Source organism: Corapipo altera, unplaced genomic scaffold (genome assembly GCF_003945725.1).
Source record: "Corapipo altera isolate COAL_440 unplaced genomic scaffold, ASM394572v1 105, whole genome shotgun sequence".
Lineage (NCBI taxonomy): Eukaryota > Metazoa > Chordata > Aves > Passeriformes > Pipridae > Corapipo > Corapipo altera.
In genome coordinates this window covers 53520-67225 of record NW_020884965.1, presented here as the reverse complement: position 1 = coordinate 67225, position 13706 = coordinate 53520, and the positions used below count along the sequence as shown (strand labels likewise).

At 49.2% G+C, this 13706-nt stretch overlaps 1 protein-coding gene across 1 annotated transcript in view; it reads left to right on the top strand.

Annotated features, from left to right (window-relative positions):
* LOC113957328 (polypeptide N-acetylgalactosaminyltransferase 17-like) overlaps positions 1-13706 on the top strand; it is a 59839-nt gene that overhangs the window by 35189 nt on the left and 10944 nt on the right. The window lies entirely within an intron of this gene.

Sequence of the window (13706 nt, the reverse complement as noted above, 5' to 3'; positions counted from 1 at the left end):
GCAAAAGTCTGGACTCTGTCTCTCATGACTCCCCCATGGACAGATGGATGAGGTACAAACTGGAGAAGTGCTGGGCTCAGTTGTGATCAGGGCCACTGGTCCATATAGAGCTGGGAGTTATATATTGTCACAACACGGTTGTGTTTGTTCCAGCTTTCTGAGGGCAAACACATGGAATTGCACAGGGAATTCAGCACAATCCTCACCCTGGCTCTGTCTCATCTGTGGTCCATCCCTGCTCAGCAGCAACTTGCAGGTTGACTGAAGGTTGGAGCAAGTCCAGAGGAAGCCACAAAGTTGATGAGAGGACTGGAGCAGCTCCTCTCTGGAGGCAGGCTGAGGAAGTTGGGGCTGTTCAGCCTGGAGAAGAGAGGGTTGTGTGGAGACCTCACAGCACCTTCCAGGGTCTGAAGGGGGCTACAAGGAAGCTGGAGAGGGACTGTTCACCAGGAACTGGAGAGACAGGACAAGAAGGAAAGGGTTCAAACCAAAAGAGAGTACGTGTAGATTGGATATTGGGAAGGAATTGTTGGCTGTGAGGGTGGGGAGGCCCTGGCACAGGTTGCCCAGAGAAGCTGTGGCTGCCCCATCCCTGGAAGTGTCCAAGGCCAGGTTGGAGCAACCTGGGCTAGTGGAAGGTATCCCTGCCCAGGGCAGAGGTGGGACTGGATGGGTCTTAACATCCCTTCCAACCCAAACCATTCTGGGATTCTGTGAAAAGCTTTTGACAAGTCAAAAGGGGAATTGGAATGAGATGAGCTTTTAGTTCCCTTCCAAGCCAGCCCATTCTGGGATGCCATAAGATCCTTCAGGACAGACAGACAGCCCTGCCCAGCTCAGAGGGACTGAGCTGTGACAGTAAAGGCTCAGCCCAGCCTGGCTGTGCAGTGGCAGACGAGCTGAGATTTAATCTTCAAATCCCCAATTTGCTGCCGATTCCATCCCGTGTGACTCCCAGCAGGAGCCCTGTTAACTGGGGCTGTACAGCTGAAACCCAGCAACAGGGGTTAATTGGTCCCTTTCATCTCCCTTCCTGTGTTGCTTCTCAGCAACAGCTTTGTAGGTTTTTGCCTCTTTTTTAGCATTTTCCCCACCTCTTTATCTCCTTTTTTTTCCTTTCTGTCCTTATCCTTCTTCTGGAAACAGCCTCTTCTGCAGAGACCACTGTGCTGCAGACCAGGAGCAGCTTTTCTGAGGGGGTTTGAGGAAATATTTATCTGTTGATCAGGTGGGGGTGGGAAGGAGCCAGCTCAGCATTTATCTGCTGTTGCTCCTTAATTGCAAGTGGAGAGAAAAAGGGATTTTATGTTTCCAGTGATGGGAGGCTGATAACTTCTTTAGTTTTACAATCCCCCTCATTCCGGTCTCGTGAGTCACACTGGGAAGGGAAAAAATTGGTGTAAAAGATCACATGTGGTGGTCACCAAACAGCTGCTTTCCTTGGGCCAGAATTCCCCCCCCCCCTCATTCCCAGGATAAGTGAAGCCAAAGACACAAGTTGTCCCACCAGCCCATAAGCTGTGGGTGGGGATCAGACATCCCTGGTTTCTTGCTGGCTCTTTCCAGCTCTGACTGGACCCTGGGTGGGAATGAGCTGTGTGTCAGAAGTCTTGCAATCCTAAAATCCCAGAATGGTTTGGGTTGGAAGGGACCTTAAAACTCATCTTGTTCCAATCCCCTGCCACGGGCAGGGACACCTTCCACCAGCCCAGGTTGCTCCAAACCCCGTCCAACCTGGCCTTGGACACTTCCAGGGATCTGGGGGCAGCCACAGCTTCTCTGGGCAACCTGTGCCAGGGCCTCCCCACCCTCACAGGGAAGGATTCCTTCCCAATATCCCACCTAAATCTCTCCTCTTTATTAACTCAGTGCTTTGGGAAGGTGTCAGGTGGGTTGTGCTCCTGCAGTGAGGTGCAGGAGGTGTTTGTTGTCCTTTCCCCTCAGCTTTGGAGGTGCCCCACTGCAGTGGCCACTTGCTGCCCACGTCTTTTCTCTTCCTTTTTGGCTGCTGGTAAAAATTCCTGCTGGAAGGAGCTAAGGAATTTCTTCCTCTTCTTGTAGCCATTTGCACTTAATTGTTTTTCTGAAGGAGGAGTAATGATTTGCAGATGGCAGCAGCAGAACCCTGGAAGAACAGTACCTTTCCTTTGGATGTGTCTTTTTTCCGTGGATTGAAGCCAGGAGGTTTAGGAGTCAGGGTGAAACCACATGAGGTCGAGCACAGGATGCCAGATCTGATCTGCCCAGCTCTGGATTCTGATTCCTCCTTGCCTTTGGTGGCTCCTCAGGGAGTGCCCCTGAACCTGCCCTTCTGAGCTGCAAACCCCAGCGAGGGCCAGCAGTGGGGTGGTGCTTGGGGGAACCCCCCCCCGGGGATGTGAGTCATGGACTGACAGCTCAGCCTGGGAGATTTGGGGCTCATTATTCTGGCTTTTAATCCTCTGATTAGCCCAGTTCCTACCAGCCCTTGTGATCCTCGAGTGAGTCACCACTTTTCTCCTCAAAGCTGTTTTCTTCCTGTGTTTCCTGCTGGTTTATGGATTTTCCTTGGTTTTATTGAATAGATGAGCTCAGAAATGTATAATCCTTTGGCCAGCAGTGGCTGGGACAGTGGGAATCTCCTTGTGGCTGTGGCTGTGCAGGGTTTGGGTTTGTTCCTGCAGTTCAGAGCAGGTGTAAACCAGCCCTTGGGCTGCATGTGCCAAACTGCCCTTGCAGCTCAATTCCTGGTTTTAGGGTGAGCAGAGCCTCTTCCATGGCATTTGTTGCACAGAGTTGGGGAGAAATTAAATATTTAGTCTTAATTAACCTAATTAGTGCAAGAGAGGAGCTCCTGTGGGTGCAGCTCATCCTCTGACAGGGCCTGTCCCCCTCCATCGACAGCAGGGAGACCATGAAGGACAAGGGAACTTTCTTGTGAGCAAACCCAAGCAAGCCTTGCTTAAAACCTGTTTTAAAATCACTGCTTTTGAAGCAATTTGCCCTGGTGGCAGGGAGGAGGAGGGGGATATAGGCTGGGGGGCTCCCTCCTGCATCCCAGGAATGATCCCACCCTCACATCCTCAGTCACACTGTGGCTGTGTCCAGCCTGCAAAGAGAAAAGCTTTTCACTATTTTTTAGGTGAATCTGTTTATTCTGCTTATTAAGGACCTAATAACAGCTTGAGCTTCTTTCTGGTGACTAAATATTTTAGTTCTTATCCAATGTCTGGTGAGGTTTGTAGGAATTTTGTGTTGATTTGGAGAGGCATTGCCTTAGGCATAAAATATGCTGCTTTAACCAGACACACACAAAGGAGTGCTCCGGTCCCCAGAGAGTCCAGAGTGTGGGGATGCCAACCCTGACAAAAGCTCTTCCTAAACAATCCCATGTGTGGATGGGATTACAACATTTTATAACATCCATCTCACCTATCCTGAAAGCTCTCTCTGTGCCTGGCCCCACATCTGGGCCATCTCTGGAGATCAGAGGGAGAAAGTGCCTTCTGAAGGATGAGTCACCTCACCCTGATGTTCTGGGGTGAAGTTCTTTGGGGAGGTGCCTCTCATTCCTTGTGGGTGCAGGAATTTAGGTGATGGGCTCGGTGATGGAAGGGGAAGAGATGCTCCCTGCTGAAGTCTTTTTCCTGCTTTACTTTAATGCAACCCCAAATATAAGATGAGAGACTGGAAATATAAGAATAGCAGAAGCTGGTCTTGGATTTTGGGAAGGATCTACCCTCAGGGGGACACTGCGGGCACGTGGGCTGGTTGGCTCAGTGGCTGCTTCAGAGTTAACACTCCCAGTTTAGGCTGTTAACTGAACCCCAGCACTAGATTAGGCTGTTGAGGCAGTTGTGGCCCTTGTCACAGCCAGGAGGGAGCAGGGGGTGACTTTGGGCACAGCTGTGCCTCTTCAGAGCTGGTCTATGGACACATCTGTCTGTGAGTCCTGTGCTGAGGGGACAGGTGACAATGTTGGCTCCAGCCACCCCCTCCCAAGTGCTGCCAGGCCTCCACTGCATCCTGACCCTCCAGCCTGGGAGGAGGAGCAGTGCCATCCTTGCAGAAAAAAAGAAGATTAAAAATACCCTATGAACGGGTTACAAAAGTATTTGATTTGTCAAAAGCTTTTCACAGAATCCCAGAATGGTTTGGGTTGGAAGGGATGTTAAAACCCATCCAGTCCCACCCCTGCCCTGGGCAGGGACACCTCCCACTAGCCCAGGTTGCTCCAACCTGGCCTTGGACACTTCCAGGGATGGGGCAGCCACAGCTTCTCTGGGAAATCCATTCCAGGGCCTCCTCTCTCTCCCAGGGAAGAATTCCTTCCCAATATCCCATCTAACCCTGCCCTCTTTTGGTTTAAAGTGCTTTCTTTCCAGAGCAGGAGGGGAAAAGCAAGAAAAGAATGGTTTACAGCTTTCTTTTCCTTTTTTGGTGTGTGAAAACTTAGAGGTTTGGTTTTCATTTAGGAAATGAAAAAAAAGGGAAAACAGTCCCAGTGTGAAAATGAAATATAACAATAGGGTTTGGGCAAAGCAAAGCACTCTGGAGAAAAACAGCCACTACAATTTCATTGTCCTGAGTAATTGTTGCTGCTTTTTGGAGGGAGTCGAACACCCCTAAATTGTGGATCTGCAGAGAGTGTGGGCCGGGACCCCTGACAATGCAGGAATTAATTGCTACCTTTAAACCATACATTTGTTTAACAGCTGCTATTAGTTCATTTTAAGGGATTTTACAGCTCTGGGACTAGACCCAGCTCCCTCTGCCATCATCACAAGATGCCACTGGCAGCGTCAGGGGTTGGGCTGAGCTTTGTGCAGCATGTGTGTGACCCAGTAAAGTCTGATCTTAACACAGATGGAGTAAAATCCTGCTTCCCTCCTATGTGTGTGGATCTTAGGAGAGCTTAAGTCAGCTGGGTTTAGTCTGGCTTGCCACTGACCATGCTGGAGGGGTTCACTGCTGGTTGTGTGGGGTTGGGGAGGAGCATCCCCAGTTAAATGGGGTGTGTGTGTCCCCTCCCAATGCTCCCAGTACATCAGTGGCTGGTCAGACCTGAGAAGCTCCAGGAGAGCAGGGTCTGTGTTTCTTCAGGGTACCTTTATCTGGAACTGGTGAGAATGAAAAGGAATTTGGAAATGTTCATGGAAATGAACTTCCTAGGACCTGGCAAGTCCACCCTGACTGGGCTGTGTCTTCTTGCTGGGATTTCTGCTGGACCTTCTCTGCCAGCCCCTTTCTCTCTGGACTCAGGCTGGGCTTGGACTCCTGGCTGGCACAAAGCCCAGGGCAAAGCTGGGATTTAGGAATTGGATGACCTCAAACACCTTCTTAGAATCCTGGAGTGTTTTGGGGGGAAAGGGACCTTAAAGCCCACCTTGTTCCAACCCTGACACCACTTTCCACTAGCCCAGGTTGCTCCAAGCCCTGTCCAACCTGGCCTTGGACACTCCCAGGGATGGGGCAGCCACAGCTTCCCCGGGCAAAGAGAAGTTTTTTCCTCAAGATTTTCTTATGGCAGGAGGGTGTTGGAGACCTGGAGAGCGTGTGGGTCTCTGGGAAGGCTGAGTCATGTGTCTCTGGTGAAGACATCTGTCCCAGGAGTAATTATAGCGAGATGAAAACCAGCAGTGACAAGCTCTGTACCAGCAGTTGGAGCTCAGATTCTCATTTCATGCTGCAGAAGGATGAGTAATTCTAAATAGCTCTAAAGACATTTAAAAGCACCCAAACCATGACAGACAGAACAGAGCAAATGAGAACAAGGTAAGTTATTAAATGCTTTGTGAGCAGATACAAAGCCCTGTTATCAGTGGGATGCTGATACAGGGTTGTCATTGTGCAGTGTCCCTGGAATGTGCTTCTCTGCTGTGGGTCAGCTTTGGTGACACCACAGCTGATCCTTCCTTTCCCAGCAGAGCTGGAGGCTTTGGCAGCATCATCAGCTCTGAGCTGGGTCAGGTAGTGATGAAAACCACAGGATCTCAGAATGTGCTGAGCTGGAAGGGACCCCCAAAGATCATGGAATCCAACCCTCAGCTCTGCACAGGCCCATCCCCAAGAGTCACCCCCTGTGCCTGAGAGAAAGGAGTCTCCAGACTCTGTGGCAGTGCTTGCTTTGGATGGAATTACTGGTTGTGTAACCCCTGTAGATGCACCCACTTGGACACCTCAGAGGGCACGGCCTGAGTGAGTGGTCCTGTGGTGAGGGAGGATGAAGGTGAGCTGGGGTGCCACTGCTCTGCTCCCACCTTGGCTCCTGACTTTGTCATTACTTTGCATGCAGAGTTCCAGTTCTTGAACACTGGGCTGATTGTCCTGGAAATGTTGTCATTGCCTCAGTGTCTCACAGAATTCCAGGATGTGCTGAGGTGGAAGGGACCCCCAAGGATCATCAGTCCAACCCTCAGCCCTGCACAGGCCCAGCCCCAAGAGTCACCCCCTGTGCCCCAGAGGATCAGCCAAACCCTCCCTGAGCTCTGGCAGCCTTGGGGCTGTGCCCACTGCCCTGGGGAGCCTGGGCAGTGCCCAACCAGCCTCTGGGGGAAGAACCTTTGCCTGAGATCCAACCTGAGCCTGCCCTGACACAGCTCCAGCCATTCCCTGGCTGCTGTCCCTGGTCCCCCCAGAGCAGAGCTCAGTCCCTGCCCCTCCTCTGCCCCTGCCCAGGCACTTGGAACTGCACTGAGGTCTCCCCTCAGTCTCCTCTTCTCCAGCTGAACATTCCAAGTGCCCTCAGCAGCTTCTGGGGTGGTTTCCCCTCCAGGCCCTGGTGCAGCTGCTCCATCGTGGGGCTTTCAAGAAAGTCCTTATTAAAAAATCCAGAGGAACCACAGGATGATGGAAGGAGTCTTGCTGTGAGAGAAAGCTTGAAACATCCAGACATGCCAGGAAGGCAGGAGGAGAATCCCAACCTGTCCCTGTCTGGGCTGTCCTTGGCAGTCAGGAAGGTGGGAGCATCCAGCAGGATTTATCCCTGCCTCCAGCAGGATGTGGATCACTGGGAACTGCCAGAGCTCACCATTACAGGGGACATCAATGAGCAGCTTCTCGTTAAACTAATGAAGCAGAGCTGAGAGGGACTTTGCAGGCCCAGAGCTTCACAAGAGCAGATCCTTTTGCACCTGGATGCATCTTTTTAATTAAAAAACGAGTTTTGCCAGCGTTTTCTGCTGGAAACCTCAGCCTTGGGAGGTGTTGATGATGGCAGAGGCACCTTTCAGGTGAAGCCCTGCTGAGTTTGGCACGTGGGACCATGTTTAGAGCTGATTTAAAGCCTGTTGGAGTGGATGGGAGCATTCCCATTTTCCTTCAAGGACTTGGCTCACACTTTAGAAGTGTAATTTGAAGTGGAGCCAGACTGTGGCCCAGGCTTCATTTTAAAGGGAATTTGGCTGATGGCTTTTCATTGCTTTAAGGGCTGCAGTGACTTTAGGGCTGCCTGGTGACTCACAGGTGAAAAAATAAAATAAAATAAAATAAAATAAAATAAATATCTTAACATGCTGGTATGACTTGCAAAACCATGAGTAGTGTTGGAGCAGCCCTTCTGAATAACCTTGGAGGAACAGAGAGATGCATCAAAGGCTCAGCCCCTGAGGCTGCAGCAATGGGCACTTTGTCCAGCCAAAAAATTTGGGGACATCAATCTGTGAGAAAGCAAAGAGGGATCTTCTGAATTTCTGTTTTGTTTCCATCTCTTCTGGCTTTGTGTTTTCACAGGAAATATCTATATTTATCATTTTGTCCCAGTACCAAGCCCAGGGATACAGATGAATGAGGGACTAATAAAGATTGGTGTTGAAATCTGAACAAATGAACGAGGAGTGACTCACAAAACTGGGGATGACCCGAGGACACAGAGCTGCTCATGGTCTCTTTTCCTCTGCCTTGTTCACTTTGTACATTCCTGTTTCCAAAACTCATTATTTCTATTTGGGTTTGGAAATGCCTATCAGAAAAACCTGAAAATTTTCCAAAAACTGAAGTTGAAAAGTGCAGACTTGATGAGGATCTTTTGTTGCACCAAATCTGAAATTTTGCTCCATTCACAGCTTTCATTTTTATTGTCAGTTATTGGGAATTTTGAACTTAGTGCAAACACAGGAATACAGACATCCTCCACTCTGATGAGCTCTAAATGAGACTCATCCATGGTCTTGGAATGCTCCCTGAGCTCTGGCAGCCTTGGTGCTGTGCCCACTGCCCTGGGCAGCCTGTTCAATGCCCAACCAGCCTCTGGGAGAAGAACCTTTCCCTAAAATCCAGCCTCCCCCTCCCCTGGCACAGCTCCAGCCGTTCCCTCAGGTCCAAGCACACGTGGGCTGTAAATCTGTTCTTGAAAACGCATCCTGTGCTGCTGCTCTGGGTTTTGTAGCCTCTGTCATGCCTTTTGAAAGGAAGAAAATAGAAGGAGCTGCTTCAGCAGGAAGGTTATTAGTGCTGGGCTGCCCTTGAATGGCGAGTCTCGGATTTGGAGGCAAAAGCTGAAATGAGACATTTTCCATTTTATGATTCAGTCTGTGGAGAGAGTCCTTTTAATCTCAATTTAATGAAAGTCGGCTCAGGACGTGTGAGTGACTGAGTGCTTGGAGAGACAGGAGGAAAGCTTGAAGACGGCTCAAAGCAAGATGAATCTCTCCTTTAGAGGAGGCTGAATTTGGAACGTGGCTGGGTAACCACCACAGTCTTGTTTGTAAGTATGTGATGCTTCATTTACAGCCTTTGTGTTTGGAAATGCATTTCAAGAAAACGTGGAAAATTTCCAAAAACTGAAGTTGAAAAGTGCAGACTTGATGAGGATCTTTTGTTGCACCAAATCTGAAATTTTGCTCCATTCGCAGCTTTCATTTTTATTGTTGGTTATTGGGAATTTTGAACTTGATGCAAACACAGGAATACAGACATTCTGATGAGCTCTAAATGAGACTCAATCCATTGTCTTGGAATGTTCCCTGAGCTCTGGCAGCCTTGGTGCTGTGCCCACTGCCCTGGGGAACCTGGTCAGTGCCCAACCAGCCTCTGGGAGAAGAACCCAGATGGCTTTGGGAAATGCCTCATATTCTTGGTAGAAAACGTGGCAGAATGGATTAACTGAGTGACAGTGACACCAGGAGCTCCCACCTTGTCCAGTCTCTCAGACCAAACTAACAGAGAACAGTCTGGTCTCATTGTTCACTTCAGCCTCTGCCCTCCTACTACATCACAGGGGTGGCTTTTCCCACAGCTTTTCCCCAGGTACAGAGTTTCTGGAGTGTTCTGAGCTCCCACCCATCCCACCAAGGCAGGGGGCTCCTCTGGGACTTGGTCTTGTCCTTCAGATCTTCACTGGTGCCTCACCAAAGTCCATCAGAAAGCCCTGCACAGCAAGTCCCTTCTCCTTCCCACTGTGTTGTAACAGGTGACTTCCAATATCTTGATCCAGCTGAGAGAGGGGCCAGGGCTGTGCAGGGGTGGCCCAGGGCTGTCTCAGCAGCTGTGGTGCCCTGACCTGTTGAACATCTAGGCAGTTGTGCACCAGGAACTTGGCCAGAGGGGTGGGTGACATCATGGAGAGCTTTAAACTTGCTGCTTTTTGAGGACGTGGCTAAGCCATTTTGTCCCCACAGGGTGGGACAGTTAATCCAGGCTCTTCTGCCTGTGGAAGCCTGTCCTTGCTGGGAGCTGCCAGGAGCACTGGAGCAGCACCAGAGCTTTTGCTGGCTTTGTGTCCCAGTCCAGAACAAAGCACTTGTTGCCTTTGGGTGTTGATATCACCAACGGCCTGGGGGGTCCTGCTGAACTGCTTCAGAACGTGGCCAGGCACAGCAGGACCTCCCTGTGGTGGTGCTGTACCAGGGGTGCTGTGCCAGCTGCACTCACACCACGTGGGCTCCTCATTGCCCTTTTCCTCCTGTATTTTCTTCATCTGGAAGCTCTCACTCTTCTTCTTCCATGAAGCCACACTGCCCACAACTCAGCTGCTCCCTGGCGACAGATGATGTGGAGGAGCTGTTGAGGAACAGAGTGAAACCCAGCTGCATCCACCAGTCCTCTAGGAAGGGAGCTGCTGGCATGGAAAAATCATAGAAACGTGGAATGGTTTGGGTTGGAAGTGAACTTAAAGATGGGTTTGTTCCATCCCCCTGCCGTGGGCAGGAACATCTTGCACTAGACCAGGTTTCTCAGAGCCTGGTCCAACCTGGCCTTGAATTCTCTGGGTGGGGAATTCCTGACTAAGAAATCCCTGCTCTTCCCTGGACTCTCTGCTCTCTGGCTGTAACTGAGGGATGGGAGAGGAATTCGCCTCCTGAGCAGCCTGGCCTCCTTCCCTGCCAGCTCCACTTATCCCTCCCCAGTCTGGGAGCTGCTGGAAGGGGATGGGATGGAGGAAATGGCTTCCCCACAGGACACTGAGCCCAGAGCAGGATGTGTGATGAGCTGAACAAATGATGTTCCTGGAAGTGTCTGATTAGAGGATAATCACAATTTTCCTACTTCTTGGTGGGTTTGGAGGCTCTCAGTTACAGGGAATAGTCACTGTTTTCCTTGTGCTGGGGTAAAATATCTGAGCGTGTGCATGCTCCTGGCTACAAAAAACATGGATTGTTTTGATCAACAGAAAGGATTCCACATGAGCTATTTTATGGCTCTGTAATGACTGTTGGGGTGACAGTCTGAATCTGCATTGTGGGCTTGTATCCCTTCCACTGCACTTATCCCTAACTGGGAGATCAAGGACAGGAGGAGCCAGGGAAGAAGATAAGGACCGAGCTGCTGTTGTGAAAATGCAATCTGAGCTGATGGGATGTAGTGCTGCTAGCCAGGGTTGTTTTGCAGTGACTCAGGGCATTGTTATTCTACAGGTTTTCTTATTCTTAATTAGTGATTTTAGAAAGGGATGTAGGATGAAAATAGAAACAAATGGATATTAGGTGATCTCAAGGGACTGCGCAGTTGTGGACTTAGAATTGAAATTCTTACCATTTATTGCATATTTAGTGAGAGTTTTACACAGAAGATGATGAGGGAAAGCACAGGAGTGGTAACACGTGTATCAAATGAATAAACAGCATCCTGTCAGATAAATGCAGGAAAGTGTTCCTGTGTTTTTACCACTGTCCCTGTGCTGCCCATTTCATACAAAATATATGATATCAATTCCTAAACTTTGTAAATGAACCAATCCTCGAGTCCATGACCTGTCCAGAGGTGGTTTGGTTTGCTTTGATCCAAAGCCTTTGGATGAAGCTCCTGCAGCTCTTTGGGAAATGAGTGTTCACACCAATACTTACAGTTTAATTCACTCGAGAGATGTGACTGCTCGGGAAAACGGAGCCTTTATTGCCTGTCAGAATTCCTTAAGGTTTATCCCTCCACACTTGGCAGTGTGCCTGTTTTGCTCAGCTCTCTTCTCCTGCTTCAGCTGTGTTAGAACTTCACTGAAAGCCTTTGATCAGCTGAAGCAGAGACTGAGCTTTAAAAGATTCCCAACCTTGTTTTCCTTGTCCACCAGCCTGTTGTTCTTACACACCCTGACCACATTCAGGGCCTTTTGTGCTCTTCTGTGACCAAAGGGAATATGTACCCTGATCCATCTTGGAATCACACATGGATGGTCCCATCTCCTCCGTGCTCTGAGGAACCTGGAAACACCTCAGAGCTGCTTTTCAGTCTGGTCCCTGTGGACACCAGCTGTCCAGGAATAATTTTACAGTGTCTGTGAAGAGGGAAAGAATAAAGAGTTCTTGGAGGATGAGCAGACTTGGAGAATTTCTGAAGGGATCTTCTCCTCAACTGGAAAAACTCACAGGGCTCAAAGATTACAAATATATGAAAGACACTCTAGTAAGCATTTAAATTTAAAACATTTCTAAAGGCCTTGCAGTAAGAAAAAATTCCTTCTATTCCAGGATCTTGGAAGGGCCTCGGGCATTGCAGTAGGAACCATCCAGGTGTTGTGACAGCCCCTCTCCTCATGTGATGCTATCTCAGTTGGACTACAGGGGTTGTACAAGGAGAGGACAAAGGCAGGTAGCACAGAAATTACCTGTCAAGATGCTCAGTGGAAGAACCAGGACAGGATTTCACACCTCTCTGCCTCAGCCCAGTGGTGTCCTCACGGTGACCTCCACACATCTGCCTTGAATTGTGGGGTAATTCAGGCTGGAAGGGACTTTTGGAGGGTTGTAGTTCACTTCCAGCTCCAAGCTGGCCAAGCTTCAGGCTTGGATCAGCTTTCCCAGGATCAGCTCAGCCAACACTTCCCTCCCCCAGTGGTGGGGCACAGGAGCAGGACTGGGCCAGGTTGGTGGCAGGCAGAGGTGGCAGAGGTGGCTGTGGCTCTGCTGGGGAAAGGTTGCTGCTCATCTGGAGTTACCTGAGATCTCCTGAAGGAGCTGTGACCAGAGGTGCTCTTGTTCCAGTGGGTTGGGTCACCCTACACAGTGCAATCCTAAATGTGTTCTGCCCTCAGTGGCTTTGGTTGAGTTACATTTATGGAGGGCTCATGAAGCTGCTCTGCCAGCAGACCTGGAGTATTTTCTTCAGGGCCCCTGTGATGCTTTAATTATGATGAATAATCCAATAATAATTATAAATAATAAATATAATTATAAATCATAAATATAATTATAAATAATAAATACAATTATAAATAGAAATTTATTTATGATAAATAATATTATAATATTATAAATACTCCATGAGAGCATGAATTGACCAAGATACATTTGCATGTATCTTGTTTTTGTACCATGGAGGACACAACACCTGGGTGTGCAGGAATATCAACCCCATCCCTCATCAAATCCATGGAATCCTTCCTGTGTTCAGCAGCTGCTGCTGCTTAGAGAGGGATCTGAAACCCTGGCTCTGGGAAAGACAGTGGGAATTGTGCTGTTGGGCTCAGGGAGGGCAGGAATTAACATCCAAACAGGGCTTTGCTCAAGATTAGGTTGTGCTAATGCTGTTGTTAATGAAAAGAGGACTCAGCTCTGGTTTTAATCAGTTCTGTGCATAACAGGAGAGAAGAATTATTTTGCATCAGACACATTTTTGCTTCCATCCCCTTCCAAATCTGTGCCCAGTCATTGCACAGCCTTAGTCCTCCTGACTGTTCTTTTTGTGTGCTGTTGGAAAGGTTGAATTTCTGGCTGCTGGGAGCAAAGTCAAGGGCTCTGAAGGCAGTGACCATTCACCCAGAGTGTGTCTACATCAAAAAAAGAGCCCCCAAAATGTGTCTACATCAAGAAAACATCCCCCAAAGCCTTAGCTCTATAAAGGAAATGCTGTGGTCTTCATTAAACCAACATCTAATGCTGAGTTCAAGCCCTGGCCACTTGCTCTGGAAACATCTGGAGATGAAAGAGAGAGTCCAGCTGGAAGGGCCACCGGGGCAATGGGATGGTCTTGGAGTGTCTGAGGGACAGATGAAGCAGCTGCAGCACAGTTATCACCCTAAATGCTGCCCCCAGACACAGGACTTCCAAATTTAAAATCAGAAGTGGATCTCAGAGGCTGCTCTGTCCTCATGGGAAATGTTCCTGGAGTTGGCCTGGCTTGAAGGAGTGATGTTCAAGAGCTGATGGTGCCTGCCAGGAGATGAGCAGCAGTTATTCATCCCAGAGGGCCTTTGCACAACACTTTACCTGCACAGGCACTGCAATTTTAACATCATTCAGTGGAGCTCTGTGCCAGCCCACAATCTGTGGGGTTTGGGATGATGGTTCAGGCTTTCA